Source organism: Pan paniscus, chromosome 2, assembly GCF_029289425.2.
Source record: "Pan paniscus chromosome 2, NHGRI_mPanPan1-v2.0_pri, whole genome shotgun sequence".
Taxonomy (NCBI): Eukaryota; Metazoa; Chordata; class Mammalia; order Primates; family Hominidae; genus Pan; species Pan paniscus.
This window is the reverse complement of record NC_085926.1, coordinates 115,250,012-115,275,524: the sequence shown is the minus strand read 5'-3', so window position 1 is coordinate 115,275,524 and position 25,513 is coordinate 115,250,012.

Here is a 25,513-nt window from a genome sequence, read left to right as displayed (position 1 = left end):
AAGATTTGAGTAGGAGACAAGTTTGGGAATGAAATCAAGAGTTCCATTTTAGACATTTTAATTGAATATATCTATGAGTCAATCAAGTGACAGTAACAAACGTGGTTAAATATGTTTGTCTTGAGTACCACGTTTAGGGAGACTTGACCTGGCAGTTTATTTCCACAGTTATTTATTAAGCAAAAAACAATTATTCTCAAATAATGTCTCAGAAAACAATTATTCATTTACAACTCAAGGAACTTTTAAAATTAGAGCAATAAATGAATATTAGAGAATTAACAAAAAATAGAAGATAAAATAGATAAAACTGGTATTTTATGATCCTGGGAACTGGTTTTAGAGGGGGTCTTTGCAGGTGAACGAAATAAATAGATATCTTGTGAACTCAGGGACCACGTTTACAGATGAAATGTTTAAAGCAAGAGAGTTCCTCCACTTCTAGGTATCCATGTAGGGTTGGAGAAAAAGAAACAGTACAAGAAGATATTTTACCATAGGGATCTGCAAGATGGAAGAGGCCTGTCCTTATCTAAATGTAAAGCCTGTCATTTTTCCCACTCCTGACCTTCTCTCCTATTCCGATTCTTTAGCCAAATGAAACATATTCTTCTGGGTTACCTCACACATTATAGGGCAGGAGGTACTGAGGTCAAATAAATGGAGGGACACAGGGTAGGAGCAAATTGGTGACTGTTCTGCCCCTCCATTTATGACTCCCCAATCAGAAATCCCTCTGTGTTTATGAATATGTGGAGTTAGTGGACACGTGATGCTCTATGAGTTTGGGATATTGTTGTTAGGTAGCTGGTGACTCCTGACCTTATTCTGTTCCTTTGAACCAGAGGAAGAAAGTTAATCAAATTACTAGGTAACAAATTTTGACTGGACAAAGCTCGTGCTCTTTTATGTAGGGCATAATTAACCTATGAAAATCACTGATGCTGGACAATATTAAGCAGGTAATTTAGGAAGACTCTAAAAGGGGATTGAACATTTATATGAATATAATTAACCAAGGCAGTTTTAGAACCTAGAATAACAGCCTGTACATCCCTAAGTCTTGATTTAGGCAATAAGCTGCTTAACTCTCAGAGAAGAGCCAATCTGTACTGCCCACACCCACTATAGAAAATGAGCATCTTATACATTGAGCCTTATATCCTAAGCAGCCTTTGCTAAGAATGACTGGCGTTAGGAATCTCTGACTATAAGAATATTCTTCTTAACCAATAAATGGATATTACCATTTATTCATTAATTGCCCCTCTCAACATTTTGAAGTTGATATCTCATAAACACATCTATTAGCCTTTTCCAGGAAGATGATAAAAAGACTAGCTGAATTTGGAGATTATAAAATTCTAGATAAATATTATTGTAATGTTTATCATGTTCCTAGTTCTGGCCACTAAGTAGAATTCACAGAATCCTAACTAAAACAATATTGTTTTCTGGAAAGGCAGGTTATAGGGCAGCTCTGAAAGAATCTAAAACTGTTACATAGGAATATAAAAAGCACAGACATTGATTTGAAAAAAAGATTTAAGGGCTATCAATTTATGAGAAACACATTTCTTAGAAGATATTTTGCTGTGTGGGGACAGGACACATAGTTGCACTTATTCTGCCTGACCATATTTAAGTTGAGCCATTAAAGATGCTATTGCCTCATCCAGCTGTTTTAGGACAATTAGCCATGTGACAGCCAGATGGAAGAATAAGATGGCAACAGCCATTTCAGCACAGGCATATGTCTCTTTTTTGTTGAAAAAAAAAGGGGCAAAAACAAGGCCAAGTGAACAATGCTAGTAGAATACATTAAGTTATCTTCCTTCAGTGTTGTTCATTGGTTTGGCTGCAATCTAAATCATCTTCCATCAGAGACAAGAGAGTGACAAGTCTTGACTGTTTTAATATTGTTTAAAGATTGATTAATTGAGTATCCTAGGTAATTTGAATTTAAATTAGTAAAAGTAATGATCCTTAATTTTTAAAGTTCTTGATGAATCACAAACTCTCATTAGCTTTAAAAGATTAGGGCTGAAGGTGAAAGTCTTTTGAAAACTGCTAAATAAATATTATTTTGCAGTGTTACTTCACCAGAGCTGAAATAGAAGTTATTATTCAAACGTTTATTTTGCTTTAAAATATCATACAAGCAAACATGTATTTTTAATTTTGCTTTCATCGTTTTAAAACAAAAGTTCAAATCTAGGACACCCTGAAGAACAAGGGTGCAGTGGGTTCCTTTCTCATTGCCATTTCCCCGACTGGCAAATTCCCAAATTGGCCCTACATGATGACTCCTTGTCCTGTCCATTTTAGGATTTTCATCCAGCCTAACAAAGAAAAAGCCTTTTATAAGTCTCTGCTCTAGCCATATGAGCACTTTGTAATGGATGTGGAAAGGCAGCAGCCCATCTCACTAGACATCGACAAGGCAGTAAATAAATTTTCCACTCTGGGCCTCTGCCAAAAGCAGTCATCATTCTGCAGTCCCTGCTCTCCTGGCCAAGGAAAGTCACACAGAGCATTTGTCTCAGTCTCTAGATTATTATACAGGGAGGGCAAAGAAAGTAGAATAAAGAGAGGAGGGCGTACGTAACCTTGAGCGTGGAAATTCACCCCTGAAGGGTGTGGAAGGAGGGTAGGGAAAGTTAGAAAAGATTCTCTAACTTCAATATCTGTTTGTCAGACTGCACTGCAGAATTTTCAAAATGGTATTCCACAATCCCTTTGGATTGGTTGTATTTTTCAGCCTTTTCAATACTATGCATTTTATGATTTGTCTCTCATCTATTTCAGTTTTTACTCTGTTTTTTCAATCTTAGTAATGCTTCCATTTCTTATAAACTATTTCTCAAGCTTTCTCTGAAGGTTTGATCTGCCCTACCAGCCCAGACCTTTAATTTTTTTCTTAATTAATTTTTCCCCTATGTTTTTCCCTGAGGATGTAAAGAATTCACTCTTGCTTTCTGAGTATAGGAAGAGTAGACTCGTAAAACATGTGGTCTCAGTGTGTGAAGTGAATGGCATTTTTATCCTCTAGTCAAATCAGCTTCAGTGATTTTGCAATGTGTAATATGGCTGTAGCACTTCTAATGCATGGAGACATTAATATCACCTATGGACCCATCAGGCACAGAAAAGCCAAAATCCTCTGCCCTGGATGTTGCCTTGTATGCCTTGGGTGAAGGGCTTCTCTTGCCTCAGCTGAAACCAAGTTTTATAGAATATGGATATGGATCATCAAATGAGATTTTTACAGTACAGTAAAGTGTGAATCTAATTGCAGCCAGAGCCAAAAACAAACAAACAAACAAAAAAAAACCAAACTGTAGCACAGAGGTGGTTTCAGGCAAGAAATAAAAGAGCCAACCTGGGTATGTTCATAAAGTGCTAGCCAGCCATGAGACTATTAGGATCAGGGAGCCCCAGGGTATCATAGTTGTACAGAAATGCTCAGGCGATACCCAAGGGCATTTAATTACATTATTCTAATTTGTATTATTAATGACAATATTAAAGCACAGGCAGACAGTTTGGTGGAAAATTTAGAAGAATCAAAGATGGCATAAATATTCATTTTCCCTCATCTCATCATTTTGCAAAAATACATACAGCCAGCCATTCACTTAATCACAGGCCCATACCCCAGTCTTCATCAACCACAGATAGGGCAACATGCCCTTAGGAACGGGACTCAGCAGATATTTGCATCTTGGCAATGCCACTCTCTTCCCTGCGGAGTAGTTATTCTGCCAGGTTGAGAATATTGCCCCTGATGTTTGGTGTCTCTTAAAATCAAGCCTAAACATGTAGGCTGAGTGAAGGAGCCAGGGAGAGAGGTATACCTGTTTTTGGCACTTCTTCCTCATGCTCAAGGAGAATCTCAATACATACTAGAATAAATAAATGAATGATAAATTAAGCAAATGTATAAATGAACTGTAAAGTCATTTGCTGGAGGAACTTTTCGGAAAAAACAATTTGCTTAACTCTCACATGAATAAATGCAGGCCAGGGCCAGGCTACCATTCAAAAAGCTGAGTTCAGGTTTTCTGCATTTCCTTTCCAGTCAGATAAATGAATTGGGCCGGTAGTCCTTGAGAGGTCCAGAGAGACACCAAGTTGAAATAATTTTATTTCTGTGGTGTAACCTGGCCAATATTTTTGAATGTGGTGAATAAGACATTTGACATTAAAACAAGTATTCTATATATTTCAGTAAAAAAGGGTATTTTGATATAAAATTGCAGCTGGGAAGGGAAAAAGAGAGGAAGATAAGCCTGCAGCGGGAAGAGAAGAATCCTCGTCTCACTGTTAGTGTCAGGTTTTCGTAAGGAGACTGCTTCATAATGACACAACTGGAAAGCAACCAGATGCCAACCCTAAATCTCAGCTTGATTTCAGGGAAGAGAACTTATATTTTCTTTTTCTTTTCTTTTCTTTCCTTTTTCTTTTCTTTTCTTTTTTTTTTTTTTTTTTGAGACAGAATCACTCTGTCGCCCAGGCTGGGGTGCAGTGGCACAATCTCAGCTCACTGCAACCTCTGCCTCCTGGGTTCAAGCAATTCTCCTGCCTCAGCCTCCCAAGTAGCTGGGACTACAGGCACCCGCCACCACGCCCGGCTAATTTTGTTGTATTTTTAGTAGAGACAAGGTTTCATTATGTTGGCCAGGTTGGTCTTGAACTCCTGACTTCATGATCCACTCGCCTCAGCCTCCCAAAGTGCTGGGATTACAGGTGTGAGCCACCACGCCTGGCCAAGTCCTTGTATTTTTCAAAAAACCTTAATACTACAGATATTAAGAAAATTACATTCACTGTGGTAAATTAGCTCATCCTTGGTTTGTGTCTGAAAAAATTCTTTGAAGTGATAAAAAGAGGTAGAAAGGAAAACTATCAGAGAGTTAAGACAAGAGTGAGAAAGAAAGAGTAAAGTTGAAAAGGAAAATAGGGGAAGAAATAAGAGCAAATTAGAGAAACATCATATTATTATTATCTAAAAGAGAAAGGCTGAAAGTGTGGAAAGAATAATGTGAAGGAGATGGAGGCCATTTTTGTTATAGAAACTCAGAGAAGTGGAGATGAACGTGAAAATGAATGAGCAGAGAAATGTGTTTAGGCAGTTAAAAAGGGAAAATAATAATAACAAAATAATAACTTAGTGCATACTCTGGGCCAGGTCTCAGTGTAAGCACCTTATATGTAGCTATTTATTTAATACTCAGAACAAGCCCATTATAATAGTAATGGATCCTATTATCATCCAGATTTCAGAGGTAAGGAAACCAAAACAAACAAAAAAACAAAACAAGTTAACCAATTTGCTAGGATCACAAGTTGGAGGAAAACTTGGGGTTAAAACCCAGAGGGTCTGTTTTCAGAACTGTGGAATATTGTAGTATTCCACCTCCCACGATATAAGCAAGAAGGGGAACAGAGACAAGGACAGAACAAGGGAACTACAAGGACTTTATGTTTGGTTTTGATAGAAAAAATATGTTCTTAGGCGTGAAATGAATGCCATCAGCCCTCAGCAGCCTTGCAGCAGAAAGCAGAGGCTTAGTCTGTTAGCAGCAGTGAGGGAAATGGATAAATAATTGATTAGGCACAGCGTGCTCTGTGTGTGCAGATCTATAGAGAGGAGAGGGGTCCAAGAGGCAGAGCCAGATGGCGAGCTGTAATGTGCCCATATTAATAGATATCTTCATTAGATGACATATTTGCAGGAGTCCAGGACGAGTGCCTTTCAGCCTTTGCCAGACACAGACAAGGTCTAGAGATGAAGGTGACATTATGTGGAAGACAATGGAAGTGGCAGGTCAGGTGCAAAGGAAATAGGGACATAGAGGTTTCCTTGTTGCAGTAAGAGAAATAGCTTACATTACAAAGGCAGTCACTACTCTGTGAACCCATCTCCAAATATGTGAAATAACAAGGCTCTCCTATCCACCTCCACCTCCATTCTGTATTTCTGATACAAATCTCTACTACTCACTGTATTTCTGTTCTCAAGTGCATCACTGCTTTCCATTTTCTCTACCAATTACAGCTTCTCCCCTCTCTGTCCTCCCATGACTTTCCATTAAAGGCCCTTATCAAACTTCTTCCTGGACATTGACTGCCTGGCCACATCCTCCTTCACTTTCTTTGATAATATTATTGTACTTAGTAGCAATTGCTAGTAGACTGGTCTTATATTAATGGATAGCTGATGGTCAGCTCAAAATTGTTAAGCAAATGTTGAGTTTGAAACTTTTATAGTATATGTGAAATAATATTGGTGACATTAAGCTTAAATACCCTTGAAATGTTTTCTGAACAGATGTTAAATATTTCAAGGACTTTGGCTCTCTGGACTCTTTATATATGCAGAGACACATACACATATTGCCCCCCCCCCAGAGATTAAAAACTTTGTCATAATTGGAATTCAACATAGGCCAAAACAGAGAAAAAGTTTGCAGAATAGTTTTTGATTTGTATGACTATTATCAGTGACAATAATGCATGTAATTACTGCTCCAGATTTCCCCCACACCCCAGGAAAAAATATGCCACCATGTGGAACACAGTTTCAAATTTCTAGAATATTGATAATAGCACATAATTTATTGAGCACCCAAAAACTACAGAGTATAATGTTGGTACTGTAGGTCATGGAATTTAGAAAATTATGTCAAGTAGCTTAAGCTGCAGAAGAAAATGGGATGCATCATTAAAACTAAATGAAAGACTCTTTAGATTGGCAGCCTAATTCTAAGTCTGTACTATTAAAGAGAGTTATTTGCATCATAGGGCTAGGATAAAAATACTTTCACTCTTGGCTAAACCTTGGTTAGTTTCCAGCACGCTTTCCAGCTTACACAGAGTTCTTTATGTCCATATTGCCAGCATAATTGGAGCCAGACATTCAGAGTCAATGTGGAAGTGAGCAGGATCTGCACCTAGCTTCTGCCAAGGGAGCATCATCAAGATTGGGTTTGCCCTCTGCCCAGGATAGCACTTTCCTGGGCATTGTCCTAACGTCAGGTCTCAGTGTACCCATGGATTAGAGGTTAGAGGCAATCAGCAACAGATGTGTACCTAATGTTATTCATCCAAAGTTTAAGATGGATATGAGATTTTTACCTGATGTCCTCTAATTATACAGATCATAGTTTTGTAAAAGCTTTCATCTTGTTGATAATAGGACTCAAAATTCCCTAGCAAGTTTGACCTAAATAGAAGCCACTGGAAGGAGATTGGTGTCTATATTTTGTACCTTTTTCAGCCCAAGTTTTCAGTGAACCTCAAGGTACTATTTTCATTTTATTTGCAGAGTGGTTTAGAAAATAGCTGTAGATAACTTTTGTAGCCACCTACAATGGCTTAAATTAGGGATGACTTTTGACTCTACTTAACATTTTCATTTCTGAATAATTGCTTTAGAACATGTCATATATTTTCCCCCTGAATTGTAGCTGTTGATTCACCTAAACTATTACACACAACTTGTGGCAGTTGGTATCAGGCTTGTAATTCCTCTCTGCCCCTTGAGACTGTTCATTTGTGCATTTGGATTAAGATATATTCTGGCCTCAAAAATTAACAAGAAGAAAAAGAACTGTAAAAAGACTTGGAGAACTTGGTTGGCAAATACCAGGCTTCATTTTTGCCACAAATATTTTGTACCTATTACAAAACCTCTTGCCCAAATCCTGCCCTACATTTCCTCCATCTGCTAGATAGATTCTTGGTGGTCTTGAGAGAAAGAAAACAGAGCAGTGTGGAGTGCTGGTTTCCGAGTCAAGAGTGCTTGGACAAAAATTCCAGCTCTGCAACTTTCTAGCTCTGGGAATTAACAAATCCATGTGAACCCATTTCCTCATCTGTAAACTAGAGTTAATGATATCACCTCCTCTAAGAGTCATGGTAAAGATTAAATGAAATAATATATATGAAGCACTTAACTTGCCTGGTGCACAGAGTTAATTAAATGAATATTAGTTGTTATTAATATTGCCATTTTCCCCAGGTGTTTGCTTTCTGTTGTATGAACTCCTATCCTCCAATATTCAAACAAAAGATGTTTCTTAAATACCTACATGTGACAAGACCATGACAAACTCTGGACTTGATTCCTTGGCTGAATATATTCTTCATTTGCAATAGTTTAAAAAATAAATGCCAATATTTTTTATGTCTTTTGATAAAATTTGGTGCAAAATTCCTTTCCTTTCATTCCTGAAAGATTTCAGAAAGACCTTAACAAATGCTTACACAACTTACTTAGAAGTTTATTTTGAGATCTTCTTCTCCAAGGTCATCATTTGGTATTTTACAAAAGAACAAGATATTTAGATCATATGCTGTTTCTTCTCTCTTGTTTGTTAAAAAAGAGTCAAACAACCAGCTAATCACTGAATGCTAATGCACCTTTAACTCACAGCAATGAACATATCTCTATAATTAAGTTAACTGAATAAGAAATGATTTCTACAAACATGTTAATTGGCTAAAATTTTCAGGTAAAAGCCAATTCTCCAAGAAATTGTTGAACTATGAAATTGTTCTCAGGTAAATATTTTGGTGGTGTATAAAAATTCATCTCTGGTAAATATTTTATTAATATGTTATAGTTTGTGGATGACAATGCTATATACAAATATTTACCTGTCAAAATACCTGACAGGTAAATATTAATATGCCTGAATAGCTGTAAGTTAGCTTTGACTAAAACAAAAATAAAAACAAACAAAAGGTACCAGAGGCAATAGCTTCTTAAAATATCAAAATATAGAATATTCAAAACTTATGGGAAATGTGACAATAATGTAATCCAACTAAAATAAGCTATTTGTAGACTGCAGGGAAGTGCTTAAATTAAGACATCACAAGTTGGAAAAGGGAGTTATGATAATAAATCCAAGAGACCAGAGGATAGGAAACATAATACCAGTTATTAACATCTGGTGAATATTAACGTTTGGTGAATAGTTGAAAGGGTGGACAAGGCCAAGTATAAATTTATTTTGGATGTGATAAGAACATGAATGACAAAAGACAACAATTTTATCAAACCGGTCTAAATATGCTGGATAATTTCTTTGGAAATTAGTTCTTGTAGACATAAATATAAGAAATATTATGCCTCTATTTTAGAATTAAGTAGGCTGTGTTGCAAGGTTTATAATTTTTAAATTAATTCATTTTCATTTAAATATTAGCATGGGATTAGAAGCTGATTGAGACAAAATGGACACAGTTTGAAAGAAGGAAGGCCAGGCAGTGCGACACGGCGTTAGTTGGCAGTGTCGTTATGATGATTCATCTGTCAATGATTTACGTGGTGCAGGACAGGCAGTGTGTGACAGCACAGTCTCTGATTTAGAGGTTTTCAATCTAGGTTAGAGAAAACTACAGTATAACATTTATCAGCTGATGTCAACTCTGAAATGCAAAGTTTATTGGCATTTATGCCTCTAGGTTTGGGGAGGAGATAGAAGTAAAAAACTGGAAAAGAAGAGAAGCCTTGGGCAATGGGCCAAAGGAGCATAGTGGTAGAGGAAAGGAGGTCAGAGAGGGGGCAGGAAGCACTGGAAGTAGCTCAAACAAAGTGAGCTCCTCTCCCCAAAGCAGCACCTCTCTACCTGCTATTCACTGTTTTCCTGACTTTAGAGAGAAGATACTGGGAAATTCACACTTGGTAAACAAGGTCACTAATGCCCTGAAAACTATAATACGAAGTTTGCTTGCCATGGTGAATGATAGGTAAACATTAATAAACTTTTATTTGAAAGACAGTGAAAAGAGGTTTGCTTACCTTTCAGAGGTGCCACTCTCATGCTAGCAAATCAAGCTGAAACAATCACCAAAAAGAATAAACACAGCAAAATACTAACAGATGATATTTATGGAGCATTTGATGTGGGCCAGGGGCTCAGCAAAGCTCTCTATCACACCTTTAATCTTCACAACAAACTCCGACAGAAACACTATTATTATTGCCATTTTGCAAACAAAGAAACTGAGACATGGAGAGGTTGGGTGATTTTTTTTTTTTTTTTTTTTTTGAGCTGCATTTGCACCATGGTGGTTTCAAAGCAAAGACAAGGCTCGTTGAGAATAATGCTCTGATGGACAGGAATGCCAGGACCTGGGTAGAAACTCAAGTTTCCTCTCCTGTAATATTTTTATTTCTTTTCTATTAAGCTGTCTTTCCAAAGAAGAACTTTTAAAAAAATTCAATGAGGGTACAGTTTTAAATTTAAATGTAGAACAAAGACGAAACAGAAAATGGACAAATTGAAACAGGAAAAATGGTCAAGATAGGAATTGCACACAAGTGTGGTTGGAGTTCCTGGAGGAAGGTTCTATTTCTCCAAAGTGTTCTGGAAGCAGAGCTGCTTACCTAAAACCAGTGCACAGGCCAAACTATGACTGTTCTCACACTTGTCAATGCTGACCCAGGCTGTAGGCTGTAATACCTCCTTGTTTGGGGGACTTAATTACTTGTTTCCAGGCACAGAGGCAAAGAAGCATTAACTGTGTCATTCAAAGACAGTCATAAAGCCAGTGTGGGGACAATAAAGGTAAAAATGTATGGTGCTTTTTAGGTTATAAGCAAGCCAAAGAGGAACTATGCTGAGAATGCCCACACAGCACTGAAGTGATACTCAAATTACATTTGCGTGATTGTTTCTCCTATGGGAATCATGTATTCATTGCTATGTCTCCAGCGTTTAATACAGTAAATGCCATTGTAGGAATCTGATAGATATTCATTGAACTAAACCAAAAAAGGTCAAAGAAAAATGTTGAACTCTTGGCAAAAATATTTAAGCAATGGAGATAGTAAGAAATAGGTGCATTTGTGGAAAAGCCTCTGGGGAATGCTCAGAGGTGCATGCACACAGGTGTTGAGAAAAATCACAAAGAGATGAAGGAATTATGTAAAAGAAAACAAGATTTACACAGGGTGCAGAGGCTCACACTGTAATCCCAGCACTTTCAGAGGCTGAGGCAGGAGGATTACTCGAGCAGAGGAGTTTAAGACCGGCCTGTGCAACACAGCAAGACCCTGTCTCCGCAAAATATTAAAAACAAAAATTAGCCCAGTGTGGTGGCAAACACCACACTGAGTAGTCCTAGCTACTCAGAAGGCTGAGGCAGGAGGATCATTTAAATACAGGAGTTCAAGGCTGTATTTGGCTATAATCATGCCACTGCACTTCAGGCTGGGTGACAGAGTGAGACCCTGTCAAGCAAGCAAGAAGGGAAGGGAAGAGAAGGGGAGGGGAGAGGACAGGAGAGGAGGGGAGGGGAGGAGAGGGGAATTAAAACTTAAGAGGACAACTTAGTAATGCTTATGAGGAACATTGAAAAATCATACTCTCTTAACAATCTTTGAACGGATGAGGACATATCCCAGAAATAATGGGGAGACATCTGGAGATATGAGACTAAAAACAGGAAAAGACTGCACATTTTTAGTGTGATGTGACACCCAAAAGACTAATGTTATTTTTGGATGCAGTCTATTTAGAGCATTTCATCATGGAATAGAGGGTGACAGTTCCACTCTCAATGACATTCATGAGACCTATTCTAGAATGCCCCATTCCGTTTGGTTTGTCTGACTACCAAAAATAAGTAGACAGATTGGAAGGAGTCCAAAGAAGAGTTTCACAATTGATTAGGGAAAAGAAGCTGACTTCTGAGAAAAGTTTGAAAGAATTATGTCTATACAGGAGGGTATGGGTATACATGTTACAAAGCCATAAATGTCTGTTGGAGGAAGAAATAATTTACGGAGATTAAAAGGCTACAGGTTGAACTGTACAGTGAAATGGGTTTTGAAAAGAGAATTTGGATTACATATTGGATGGAAATTAGTTGGTGGTTAACGACATCTAGGTGGCATTGATTTGGAAGTAGTGCGTGCCCTGATGTGAAATGCTGAAACGTGTCTTCCATGCACATTCAAGAGAGGAATGGAGGCAAAATAGGAGGTGAAGGGATTTGATGTCACTTTAGATACTTGCCATCTCAAATCTGTCACATTCCACATTGTATGTGTGTGCCATATGCATGTATTACATTTAATTCAAATGTAAACTGTTTTAATCCTGTATGTATTAAGATACTTTATCCCTTCCCCCTCTTTTGAATACCCTTTATGGGAAGCTAAGGTGATTGTAAAACAATGTTTACCACACTATCTAGAAATATTCACCATTCTTAAAATGGTTGTGAAAATAACCCAAATATCTAACAAATTCAAAATGATGTTAGCTAAGAAGTTATTAAGACATTATTATTGCATTTATGGTAAATGTGTGTACAGAGTGTTGCATAGATACTTTGCAAAGAGCCTTTGCATGTATTTCTTGATGAACTTGAAGCACCTCATTCCTTTGGTTAGATTGTCCTCTCCAGTTGCTTATAATAGGCCTCCACCTCACAATATTGAGACTTTTAAGAAAAGTAATTTTACATTTAGCAAGGGAGGTAGATGGCCTAAAGGTTAAGTAAAGGAAAAAATAAGAGGAGCACAAATAGTAATAAGATAGGAGAGTCAGGGATTGGTTTAAGTAATGAAGTCCACAATCAATTTTACAAGTTAAGGACAGTAATGCTTTTATTTGCCTTTACACACTCATCGTTGACACTTAAAGACCATAGAGACATAATAGTTTGTATTCTAGAAAAGTTCTTTTGTATTTTTCTTCAAACTATCCAATTAAAAAAACTCTTAATTTTATCAGAGAATTGACAGTTGAAATAAAAATTTTCCATTGCTTTGTTTCCTCTTCTGGGCATATAATCAAAATGCCATCTTTTTCTACCCTTCTCATTGCCCTTTGCTGAACTATTCTTTCTATGTATATTAAAATTATTAACCCCCACATAAAAACAGAAAAGCCAAAAAGGAATAGGGTTCCACCAGCAAAGCCACATAGTGCTCATACTGATTGAAAACGTGGCATGGGGACTGAGTTTTCCGTTTTGCTGTAGATCCCTATGGAAATTTCAGTGGTTTAGGAAAAAGCCCAAAAGGTGGCTCTGAGTTTACCAGCTGTAATCTTAACTTGAATTTCTGGTAAAGATACAATTATATATGATATATTACAGTTTTAATAATCTTGAAGGAATTCTGGGCTAACATTTGTTTTGCCAATTTCTGTTCAGTTATCATCTATTCAATCAATTTATATGTTTCCTTTGTATACTAGCACTGAATCAAGTTTTGTGGGGATACCATGAGGTAGACTTGTTCTCTATCCTTCACTAATTGCAGTATGTTTGGGGAAAAGAACTAGAACGATTAAAGTAATTCGAGGGTAATATATTGTAGCAGAAATTGCTAATGACAGACACAGTATTAAGGAAAAATGGGCACATTCAAGTTTCTTGCAGAAAGTCCCCAAGGAAAAATAGTGGACTACCGTGATTTAAGGTGGAAAAGTAGCCATAGGAGTAAAAACTTGATGGTGACAACACATGAGGGAATGTGGAAGAGACCATGATGGCCAGCGAGAAGGGTCATCTTGGGGAGCAATAGCATAGGTTCTAAGTACATAGCAGAACCCCATTATTATGTATTATTTATTAAATGTTCCTTGTATTATGTATTATTTACTAAATGGTCCTTGTATTATGTATTATTTACTAAATGGTCCTTGTCTCTTTGTTGACAACAAATATTCTCATCCACTCCTGTTTCTTTTTTCCCACTTTGAAGCAGCTTGTTCCTGGGCATATGTGAAACTGCCTCATAGCTTTAATACTATAATAGCATAACAAATATTTCATTATTTTTCAGAAAGGGTTCTCGTTATAATAAAAACCAATCTATACCCCATAAAGCTCAAAATCTTCCAAAGAGTAGATGTTAAAAAGCACCCAGTGGATGAGAGAGTACTATAATCTTATTTTAACTCTTAGGCACACCCCTAAAGATAGAGCCTTCCTCTCATTGCCAATAGCACTAAACTCCTTTCAACATTGAGGAGGTACCTACTTGTCTTGGGTTGCCATTTAATTGATCTTTAAGTTTTTCTTCTCAATTGGATATAAAGTTTTGAAGAATGGAATAGGTTTTCCACAAAGTTAAATACACAGCAGATATCATAAAACATATGTTTAATTAATAGATTTATGAGATTGTGTTTTGTTTCCTTTTTTTGTGGATGAGGCAAGCATAATTGTCACCTCTAGAGGCAATATGGATGGGCAGACTTCATCCCATTTCATACAAATGCACAGGAATCAACCATATATTGACCTACTTACTTCATTTAAGTATTTCCTATGATGACTTTGACTTTGTCCTGACAACCCTATTAAAGCTAGTCTGTGAAAGCTGGAAGCAAGGTGTCTAATTTCCTTTGTAGAGAGTAATAAATGGTGTTCGCCAGCACACTGCTTTGCATACAAGAAGTGTTCAACAAAGGGCAAGCATGATGATGATGATCTTTTCCTATCTCAGGGAAAAAATAAAAGAAAGTAAATCTTTTGATTGATTATGCTATCTTTAATGCTTTTATAGATTTTATTCCTTTCAATCCCTCTGTCATCTTCCGATGCATTGTTTAGGTACACTCTTTGAAGCAGCTTGTTCATGAGTATATGTGAAATTACCTTGTGCCTTCGATATTGTTATGATAAATTTTTCACTTTTCTCTAGCTTTGAATTCCTTTTGGCATATAAAGATTTTTCCTTTTCCTGAGTCATAATATTGTTATAGAGTCAACAAACATTTGTACACACTCTTCTTCATTTCTTCACACATGTGTAATAAAACCCCGTTTTTATCTCAGCTACGAGAAGCCCGAGTGACACTGAATCAGCCTCATACAATATAAAGTTCATCAGGTTTAAAATGGAAGCTTTTCCTCTTTCCTGTACTACAAACGTTGCTTCTGTCACATCATCCAGAGATGGTTAAAAAGTTGTTGCACTTGCTCACTGCATGTAATACAAACTGTCACCTTTAACTACAGTACTTTTCTTTTGAATTAGGGAAGAATTTGTCAATGAATCATGGAAGATTTGGGTATTTATTGTGATCTGGGAGCAACTAGAAAAATACACAATTTTATACCTAGGAAAGTATCTATATAAGAAAATAATTTTAAAAAAAGAAATGAAATATTTATGTTCTTGGAGCAAAGGAATATAATTTCAGTGACATTGTTGCTATTTCACTGTGCACCTCATACCTTCACTGACAGATGAAACAATCTTGTGTCAATTTGAAGTGGCTCCTCATCTCTAAAATTTCCCTGTGCAGTGAAATCTCTGGCAGGTTTCTTCAGTTGCCTTGGTGGGAAGGCAGCAAGCAAGATTACAGAGAGACAGAAATACCTCCCGTTCCTTTAGCTCTTCACTTGAGTTATTTTTCTTGTATTTTCTGTTTTTCTCTCTGGTGGTATTGATACTGTATTTTTTTCTTACTACTAAGTGATATTCAGTTTCTGAAAAGCAGTTAAAATGAGCCCACTACACATTTATGCATTATACAAAGAGAAGAATGTTGTAAAGAGGGTTCGACACTGAAGAAATCTTTTTCTTTAGCATAAATAATGCCTTTGTGGTAAGTGAAATTTATTTCGGGTATTTGTCTTCATTTTTTTGACCATAAAATTCTCTATGATTTTATAACCATAAAATGTTTTCCTGGAGCAGGAGGTTCTGAACAGAATTTTAACTTGTCATTCCGAATGTTACTTAACCAAATGGTGTCTCACAAATTTCTACATAAGAGGCATTTGTGAGTGGCAATCTCATTAGGAGAAGGGAGTGGAATGCTAAGGCACTGGCCTTGAAGCTGAAATGTGCATGGGGCACACACCCTTTTCACTTAGATTCTATGTTTCAGAGAAATAGTATGGATGTGGCCGTGATAGAGAAGCAAAATAAAGTCACTGTGAGGAGTTTAAAATTACCTTATTTCTTCCAGAAAATAAGGCTACATGTGTTTCAAAAGTTCCACAAGGACAGGGTAACACCAGCCTCTTAAAGTAAGGCCCCTATGCTTAAGTAACATTTAGGGCAAGTTAGTTACTTTTCAATTAAGAATTTGGCTTAGATTATGGAATCAGTAGCAGGTAAGTAGTTTTATTATAAGGACCTAGTTGGAAATAAATGAGAAATAAAATTATAATTATCTTGAACTGATCCAAGAGGCTCTGTATACTGATTAATACATACCCAAAACAGATTTTTGTGGCCTAGCTACATTGCTCTTTGTGGATAGTTTTCTGACTGTAGCAGTGGCTTCAAAAGTATAGTCGTTAAAATGGCTCAAACACTTTTTCTAGCCAGGAAAATGCTACAAAAAAAGTGGGTCTTTTCTAGAATGTCATTAACAGATACTGACAAATAGTGGAATGCCAGTACAAACTGTACCTGGTGAGCTCAATTCGATACTGGGAGACTGCATGCACTTTTTAAATTCCTCTATCATCGTTGCAATACACACAGCTCATATTTTTCTCCAGAGAACTGCTCGCCAGGCTCATTTGCTTGTACTGCTATACTGCTCTTTTGATCTCTAACATAAGAATTACTTAATGTACATATAAAACTATAGGATTTTCCTGACTTTATCTCATTAATCTTCTTAACTAAACAAAACCAATTTGCCTTCTTGATTCACCTTTATCCCTCAATCAAGAGCTTGTTTTCTTACCTTCAGCTCTTTTCCCTTAGTTCAACCTTAGTAGACTCAACTGTCACTCCTCATTCCCCTATGCTGTCTTTGTGCCACTGCCGCCGGTCGCATAGTTGAGAACAGAGTTCTTACCTGTTTACTGACACATAAAGGGCCAGATCCTTTTGTTTTTAATTTAGCAGATGTTGAGAGATTATGCTCCTTTTTTTTTTTTTTTTTTTTTTTTTTAAGACGGAGTCTTGCTCTGTCGCCCAGGTTGGAGTGCAGTGGCACGATCTGGGCTCACTGCAAGCTCCGCCTCCCGGGTTCATGCCGTTCTCCTACCTCAGCCTCCCCAGTAGCTGGGACTACAGGCGCCCGCCACCACGCCCTGCTAATTTTTTGTATTTTTAGTAGAGACGGGGTTTCACCATGTTAGCCAGGGTGGTCTCGATCTCCTGACTTCATGATCCACCCGCCTCGGCCTCCCAAAGTGCTGGGATTGCCATGCTACATTATTATTACTATTAGTCTTTGTTTTAAAATACCAATATTGCTTAATTCTGCTCTCACAAGGGGAATGTTACCATATAGGACCCACCAGTTCTCCTTACGAGCTTTCCTTGCTTCAGGTAATATCCAATCATGGAAACAAAAACATAAAATTATAAAAGAGCCAGAAGTCTTGGCGGCAGATTTCCCAGAGAAATCCTGAGAGTGAATAAAGGTGGTCAATCCTGACCCCGTTTCAATTCTTTACAACAGGAAAGCACAGCCCTATGATTTTTCATGATAATTGCTTGTGCTCTTTGCTCACATTTGTTTTCAGGGGGAAAAGTGGAAATCCAGCCCAGTTGCTGAAGCCCTCATTTTATGTACTCCGTATTTTCTTACCTGTACTTTTTCCTACCCAGCTGTGCTGTTTTAACCTAAAAGGATCACTAAAACAGGAATGAAGACATCCTTAGAGAAATCACAATCATTGTCTTCTCGATTCATTTTTCTTTTCCTTGTGATGGGCTACTTTGGTCATAGTTGGGGGGCTGGGAGTGGCATTTACCCTGGAAAATGGAGAAATGCAAAAACCATGTTGAAGAAGAAGAAATACCCCTTAAAGGTACAAGTGAAATGTTGTTGAGAGAGCATATAAACCCAAGGTCTGTGTGAAAAATAAAGAGAAGTGGGATGAAAACTTGTGCAGGTCTACTCAGCAAGAATATGTAAGGATTTATCAGAGCTCATATGAACTCTTTCTGCAATTCAGTAATACTGTCCACTTCTATTCTGAGCACATCTGAACTCTTGGGTGCAATGAAAACAGGGGAATCATTCTTTCCCTTCACTGATAGAATTTTCATGTACTCTGAATCTGCTTACTAACCTGAATATTTCATTTATGATATTTATTCCTTTTTCTGTCTCTTAATTTTTTACTACATACACAAAGTAACTTGTTTAAGGATTTTGGTTTTATTTGCTAATTAGGTGTAAATCACTCATTATCATAACTCAAAGTAAAACCTTTCTTCAGTCTCTTCCACCAGTTAGTAATATATCTGCCATATTTTGTCTCCTTAATCACAGTGAAAATAATTTGAATTTTTCTCATGAATTATTTATTTGTTTTCCTTAGTAGAATGTAAGCTTCATAAAGACATGACATTTGCTCACTGCTCTACTTATCACTTCCACTCTTTGCCAAAACAGTGCTGGCACCTAATAGGCACTTCATGATGGAATGAGAATGGATCCATCCATTAATCAATTAATTAGAATATTGTTAGATATTCCTAGTCAAAGAAAAATCATAGTTTACATAATTTTCTGAAAAAGTTCTCAGTGTAGCAGTTCTGCAACTTATAATTTATTTTGTTTTTATAGCTTTAAGTTTTTTTTCCAATTAAGACCTAATTGAATTTGGGTATATCTAGTTTATTCACTTAATTTCAAATAAAGTCTTATCCCTATTTGTCCAATTCCTGTTATTCATCTTGACTTTTTCCTCTCCTATAATTGTGTACAAGTAATTTATTTACATTTTACCACTTTAAATAACAACATTGTTGATTATAACTCAGAACCCAGTGGCTTGAGTCCATTCTGTCTTGATGCTTGAGTAAGTTTCACTCAATCTCATAAAAGCTTTATCTCATTACATTATATTTCACTAGAAAACAGTATTTGAAGGATGCTACATAGAAATGAATTAAATTTAAACCTTTGATTGAAATGCTCCATGACTGTGTTCACATATTTCCCTATCTACAATACTATAAAGAGATTCATTTGACATAGCATTTCCTTTGCCTTCAATTTAATAAAAAATTCTTTAAACTTTGCATATATTAAAAAATTAAGGCTGTTTAAGATTCCAAATGTTATTTTGATGTGTGCTGGCTTTCAAACAGTAAATAATTACTTTTAAAGTGAAGCCTAGTGGTCTACGTATTATTTGACCAAACCAATTCACTTCAATATAGTAATGTCTTCGAGGTATGCAAACATCTAATTCCTGATTACACTGTCCTGACCTTAACTAATCATGTTTTCTATTTGTATCCACTATTGTAATAGCTATAGGTATCCACCTCCTTTCCTCAGCCCAGTAGGAAGGACTAATATAAAATGTGTCATTTGTCTTTAAATCAATTTTATTTTTATATTGCAAAAGTGAATGGAGATAATTTGGGTAAGTGTAATTTACAGAAAGTAAAATATAAGCATCATATTGGCAATGGCTGCTGTTCTTTTCAAGCAAATTTTTTATCAGAATAAAGAGATTTCATTTTGAGTTTTGTTTTCTTTTAGTGCTTCTGTCCAAATATATGAAGATTGAAATAAATAGTAAAATATATTTGATTGAAAAATTAGAGGAGTAAGCTAGAAAATCAAGTGGTTAACATAATACATTAAAACCAGCCACTTCATAATAGAAAGTTTCAAACCTTTAAATAAGATAATAATCATAAAAATAAATCAATGAAAAGGCTATAAATTATATACAATGCAAAGTTTGGACCTTTATGGATGTTTTGAAACTATCTGTGAGGAACATACCATTTAAAGTAGACACACTGATAAGGTCAAACCACTGCCAAATAAGAAGTATTGCATTTAATCCGAGGATGCCACCTACTGAAAGAGAACTTCCTAACCCCTCTATTTAAAAGTACTGTTGACCTCTACCACTGTCAACCCTATTATATGTGCAGCATATGAAATACATGGCTGGAATAAAAGGGCCATCCTCAACCTTCAAACAGTTCAAAAGAATTTGGAATAACTTGTTCTTAGGTCTTTAATAAATTGCTTTTCCTTTCTGCATATAACTCTCCTTAAATATAAAAAGAGGGTAGACCACATGACCTCTAAATTTCTTTTCTTTTCTTGATTTCTAAGTTAGAAGCAAAATGAGGTCATGTAGGAATAACTTGAATGCAGTATTGCCAGGAAGTTTGCTTGGGTAATCATTTCCCCCCCATATTTCTAAAAATGGTTGTGAATCAAATAAGGCAAAACCAGGCTTACTTAGCATTCTATTAACTAGATATTTCTATTAACTAGCATAGAAGGCAAAAATCTCTTAGTTTCATGTTTTAACTCCATGTTTAAAAAACAAGAGTGGAATAAACATACTAATATTGGAAGATACTAAAAGCAACATCCAACCTTTGACAAAAAACAGATTCAACTTGATTTGTTATTCCTTCTATTGAGATAATATTGAGATACTACCAAGGGATAGAAGGCATTGTATGTCACATAAACTTAAAATATATTCAGTTTGCTTGTTGTAGTAAGCATATTAAATTCTGAGTTATTGAAAAACTTACAAGTAGAATATATGAAATATTATAGCTACTAATCTAACTCTTTGGATAATCAGCCCCTGCTAGGTAAAACTTTATTTTTATTTTGGGTTTTAAGATGCAGAACTAGAAGCAGTAGACAATGGGGTAGGACTCCAAAATCTGGAATTCTCCTCACAGGCACTGGACCACGTTTTCATTCCTGACTCTCGTTTAAATAATTGTTCTAAATGTGATTTGTTGGCAAATATTATGGCTTTACTTCTAAGCAGCAGCCCACCCATCAATAAAAAGAGGGTAAATGTACTTGCTTTACAGGGAAGTCATGATGACTAAATGTAAAAATTGATGTAAAAAATTATGTAAATGAGTAAACTAGTTAAGTGTCATTGAAAATGCAAGGCGGCATTATTTCTAAATGGCTCATAATATTTGAGTCCTAATTATTGCAGTCATGTGTTTGCAGTTCTTTTCTTTGAAAGTGTAATTAAGTTGCTTCTTCATCAAAACATATAAAATGAATTTATGTATCAAAGCTTCATCCTATATTTGTGGAGAGGAAGCTTTCTATTTAAAGCATTGTGAATTGTGAGTAAAGATAATTTTATTGAAAAACAAGTGCTTTTTTTTTTTTTTTTTACTCAAAAATGTGTTTCTAATAGATGGTAGGGTTTAGGTAGGAATATTCTCCTTTTTTGTATGTGCCTAAAGCTCTGAACACAGTGTAGTTACTCAATAAGTGATTGTTGATATGGAATTTGTGGGGTGAATCAGAAGGAAAGGAAATTGACAACTCAGCCCAATCAGTACAATTCTATGTTTTATTCTCTGACATAACTAGTGAACAAGTCAAATTATCTTCCTGTTATTTTACTTGAAAAGTCTATTCTTAATAGTCACATGTGTGTTTTCATGTATTTCCTCTTTTTGAGTCTCTTAACTATTCAGACTTGAATCCATTGTTTGTTACGCACTAGAATTTCTGTTCTACCTCCACATGTAGAGTTGATAAATTTGTTTTATTTAAAAATACTTAGGTCCAACTGACCAAGGATAAAGTAAAATCATACATTTCCAGTCATTATATTTTTTGAAATGAAGATGCATTCAAGATTTAAAAGCCTTAAAAGTTTACTCAGATTAGCATGATCATTCTCAGACCAAAACAAAAAAAATCACTCACTATTTAGTAAATGCAATTCTTATTCTGTGTCAAGCCCTATGGAAAGCAATTGATGCATATAGTATTTTACCATAATTCCCAAAGTAAGTGGTATTGTCCCCAGAGAGAGGTTGAACAACGTGCCAAATGTCACAAAGCTAGGAAGGCATGACTGCAGGATTTAAACTCAGATCAGGCCCCAGAGCCCGTGTTCTTAATCTCTGCACCCTTTACTGCAGTCATCCCCAAAAGATTGCTCATGTGGCATGAGCATGGACCCTGGAATAGGTTCCCAGAGCCCTTGAAAGTCCACCATCTTTAGTGAAAGCCTGAATGTTCACTTTAGGAAGACTTTCATTTAACTTAAATTTTTTATCCCATATTAAATATTGATGATCCCAACTGGGAGGAAATTTTACCTCCATGAAGATATGTGATCCTTATGTCTAATTACATTTAGTTTTCGTGAAATAAACTTACATATAAATTTACTCTTGCTAACTAATCTGGTCTTTTACCTACTATTCAATGAGAATATTACATGAAAAACATTGTAGATATACTGAGAAGAATAAGGTAAGAACCTTATTCCAAGAAACTTTAAATTAATTACATAGATTCACATACAATGACGAACAACAATACAATGAAGAATGGAAAAGTGCTACAACACAGATGTAAGTCATGGTGTTCTCAAGAAGCATGCAAAGAGCATTTAATTCCAGCTGTTGGCATGAGGAAGCCTTCAAAGATAGAAGAGGGATAGAGGGATGCTTTGGCTATTTGATGAAAAAAGAAGGGAATTCCAAAATGAAGGATTGACACAATCACGGCACAGAATTTTCAATGTGCATTTTGGAGAATGGTAAATGATCCAGTGTATTTAAAACATGGCACTCATGGAGAGTTGTTGGGAAAGGCATGCTAAAGGGAAACCAAGTCATTGGAGTCTTGACTGAATAGTGAGGTAATTAGCACTTGTTTCCATAAACAGAATGGAGGCATTGAGGTATTTGATGGTGGCAGTAACTATCGAACCTTCCTTTTAGGACAATAACAAAGGTAGCACTGTGGAAGAAGATTTGAGGACCGGAAAAGGGAGAAAATTTTGCCACAATTCAAAAAGGACATCAAGGCCTGGCACAGTGGCTCACACCTATAATCCCAGCTCCTCAGGAGGCTGAGACGAGAAGACCACTTAAGCCTGGGAGGTCAAGGCTGCAGTGAGCTATGATCATGTCACTACACACTAGCCCAGGCAACAGAGTGAGACACAGCCTGTTGTGTTTTGTTTTGTTTTAAAAAGGACAGAAAAAAATCTTGCAATGGCAGAGAGAATAAAATAGAAGAGACAGAAGGGAACTTGCAGAAATAAAACTGAATGAACGTAGTATGATCATTGTGCCTTCAGAAGCTTGTCCATAGTCACAAGGTGAAGTGGATACATGTAGTGTTTCTATGTCTTTCCATTATTTGTCTCCCATCCCAGTGCTATCACTTTAACCTCCCCAAAATAGACATTAAGCAGTGGGGCTTTCAATTTACGAAAAGAAAGTTTCTCTTAACATCATAACATCATTTAATTGTAATTAGAATAAATGCCCCTACCAAGGAAAGTGTTTAGGAATTAAACTAAGAGTGATCTGGATAGGGTGGGACTATATTGATTTTTAGCTTGTATTTTCCTCCCTGTTTCTCTTAGATCACACCATATGTGTACCCCTAGTTCAGCATGTTCTTTCATCAAGTCAAAGACAAAAGAGAAAAACAGATGCAACAGTCTCTGGACTCCTCACCACATCTGTTTGCTCTCCTTGGCTCTTGATAAATAGAATGGTGAAGACCCCAAGGGAAATCCCCTTGTCTGTAGTTTCTGCATTGCACAACTTCGGGGACACAGTTCACAGAACAATATGATAGGATACAATGTAAGAGCTTCTCCTGCACTCTCCCAATCTTGTTCTTGAGTTTTCACCCTCCCAGGCTTACCCACTATTTCTTCTCTTCTCCCTCAAATTTTCATCTTACAGTCTTTACTGTTTCACAGCGCAAACCCTAGTAAATCATAAAATCACTCACAGGCCAAATAAAAACAGTAGCTATTTTTGATTAAGCATTGGACAAAGTATGATCTGCTTTAGAAGTCCTGCTTCTGTCTGCCTCCCAATCTTTTGTTTGTATGTTTCAATCAAGACATCTGCTGTCTAGTGTTATTTCAGATAATAATCTTAATATTAAGAAATGATTCAGAATAGCCAGCCATACCAAAGCAAAAAGGCAGCATACAATCTCTTAAGAGAAGACATAATTAAGTTAAGGAAAACGAGAGTTGCCATTTTTTAAGAGTGAATATGCGTGTCCAAATTACTTCAATTAGCATAACCACATCTTTCCAGAACAGTTGGCTAATATCATGGCCTTCCTCATTAGGATTCAACTTCACAATTGTGAATAACAACTACAAAGAAAACAAAAACAAAGAAAACTGAAAGATAATCCTATATTTTATTGTTAATCAAGTATAACCTTCTTCACTTTTTTTCTTCTTTGTCCCTCCCTTCAATATTTCAAGACTAGGAAGATAAATAACAGCAGGTTTAATATTATTGACAGAAGCCTTTCTGCTATGTAAACCTGATTTTTCTACAAATGCATTATGGCCATTGGGGACGGTGAGAGCAAGATTGAAGATTCATTAATATATCCCCATAAGCAAAGAGCAAATGAATCTCAGGCTGTTTCTCAGAATGTTTGGAATGACTCACTCAACCAGCTGTCTAGATCCCTTCTGGCTGGAAATATCAGAACTAGAATTGAATAATCTCATATTAAAAATGAAGGAAAAAGCACAAATTTACTCTGTGTTTATATTGTAAATTGGCATTATATTTAATTGCAAATGTACTGCAAATACTTGATTTTGATTATTATATGATTAAGTATCGGTTCTGTGTGGAAATACTTTATTTTGTTTTTGGACTGAATTTTGTGGTTATGAAAGTTATAGAAGATTTTGATATGAGGTGACATTTCTATTGGGTCTTTATTTCCAAATGCAATAGTGGTACAAAATGGCAGTCTTAGAAATTGACTTATGTATTCTTTCCCCAGCTACTTGCAATTAAACTGAACTCAGACACATTTTTGTGCTTCATCTCTATTTTGAAGAGGAAAATGGTACATATGACAGGACATAAGAGCTGCCATCTGGTCCCGGTAATTCTTCCACATCTTGTTTATCTATTAGGTATAGAACATCTTGTACAATAACCACGATTTGATCTAATAGTTCTCATCTGTTTCTCTTGTCTGTTTACAAAGACATTTAGCAAATGAGAATCTCCTTAACATTTTCTTTAAAAATGGGCAAACAAAAATCATTTAATATCTCAGCCTGCTATTTTCCCCCGTAATGACCGAACAAGAATTTATGCTCTTCCATGCTCGCTTTTGACTCTGCAGCATACCTTCTGTCCCACGTTTGTCACCTGGGTCCACAGTCCCATCCGCTTGTTCCTTCCATTTTTTTTCTTGCCTCATGTTGCCAGTGAAGAACTAACAAATATTTTTGTGCCTAAGAAATTGCATTTTATTAAATGCAAAAAAGCTAAATAGATGATTGAGGGATTAAATTGTAGATACTATTCTTTTACATTTTTAAAAATTTTTAAAATTATCATGTATGATTTTAACCTATAGTAAGTGTTGTGAAGGAGAAAATGTTATGGGAAGTGAGTGTAACAGTGTACTGAGAGGAGCAAGAACTGACTTAAAGCAAAGTGGTCTTTTTTTGGAGTGAATATGTATATTAAGAACTCTTATATTGCTATAAACAAATTTTTCTGCAACTATTAGTTAATATCATGAGTCTTTCCCATCATGAATCTTTCCCG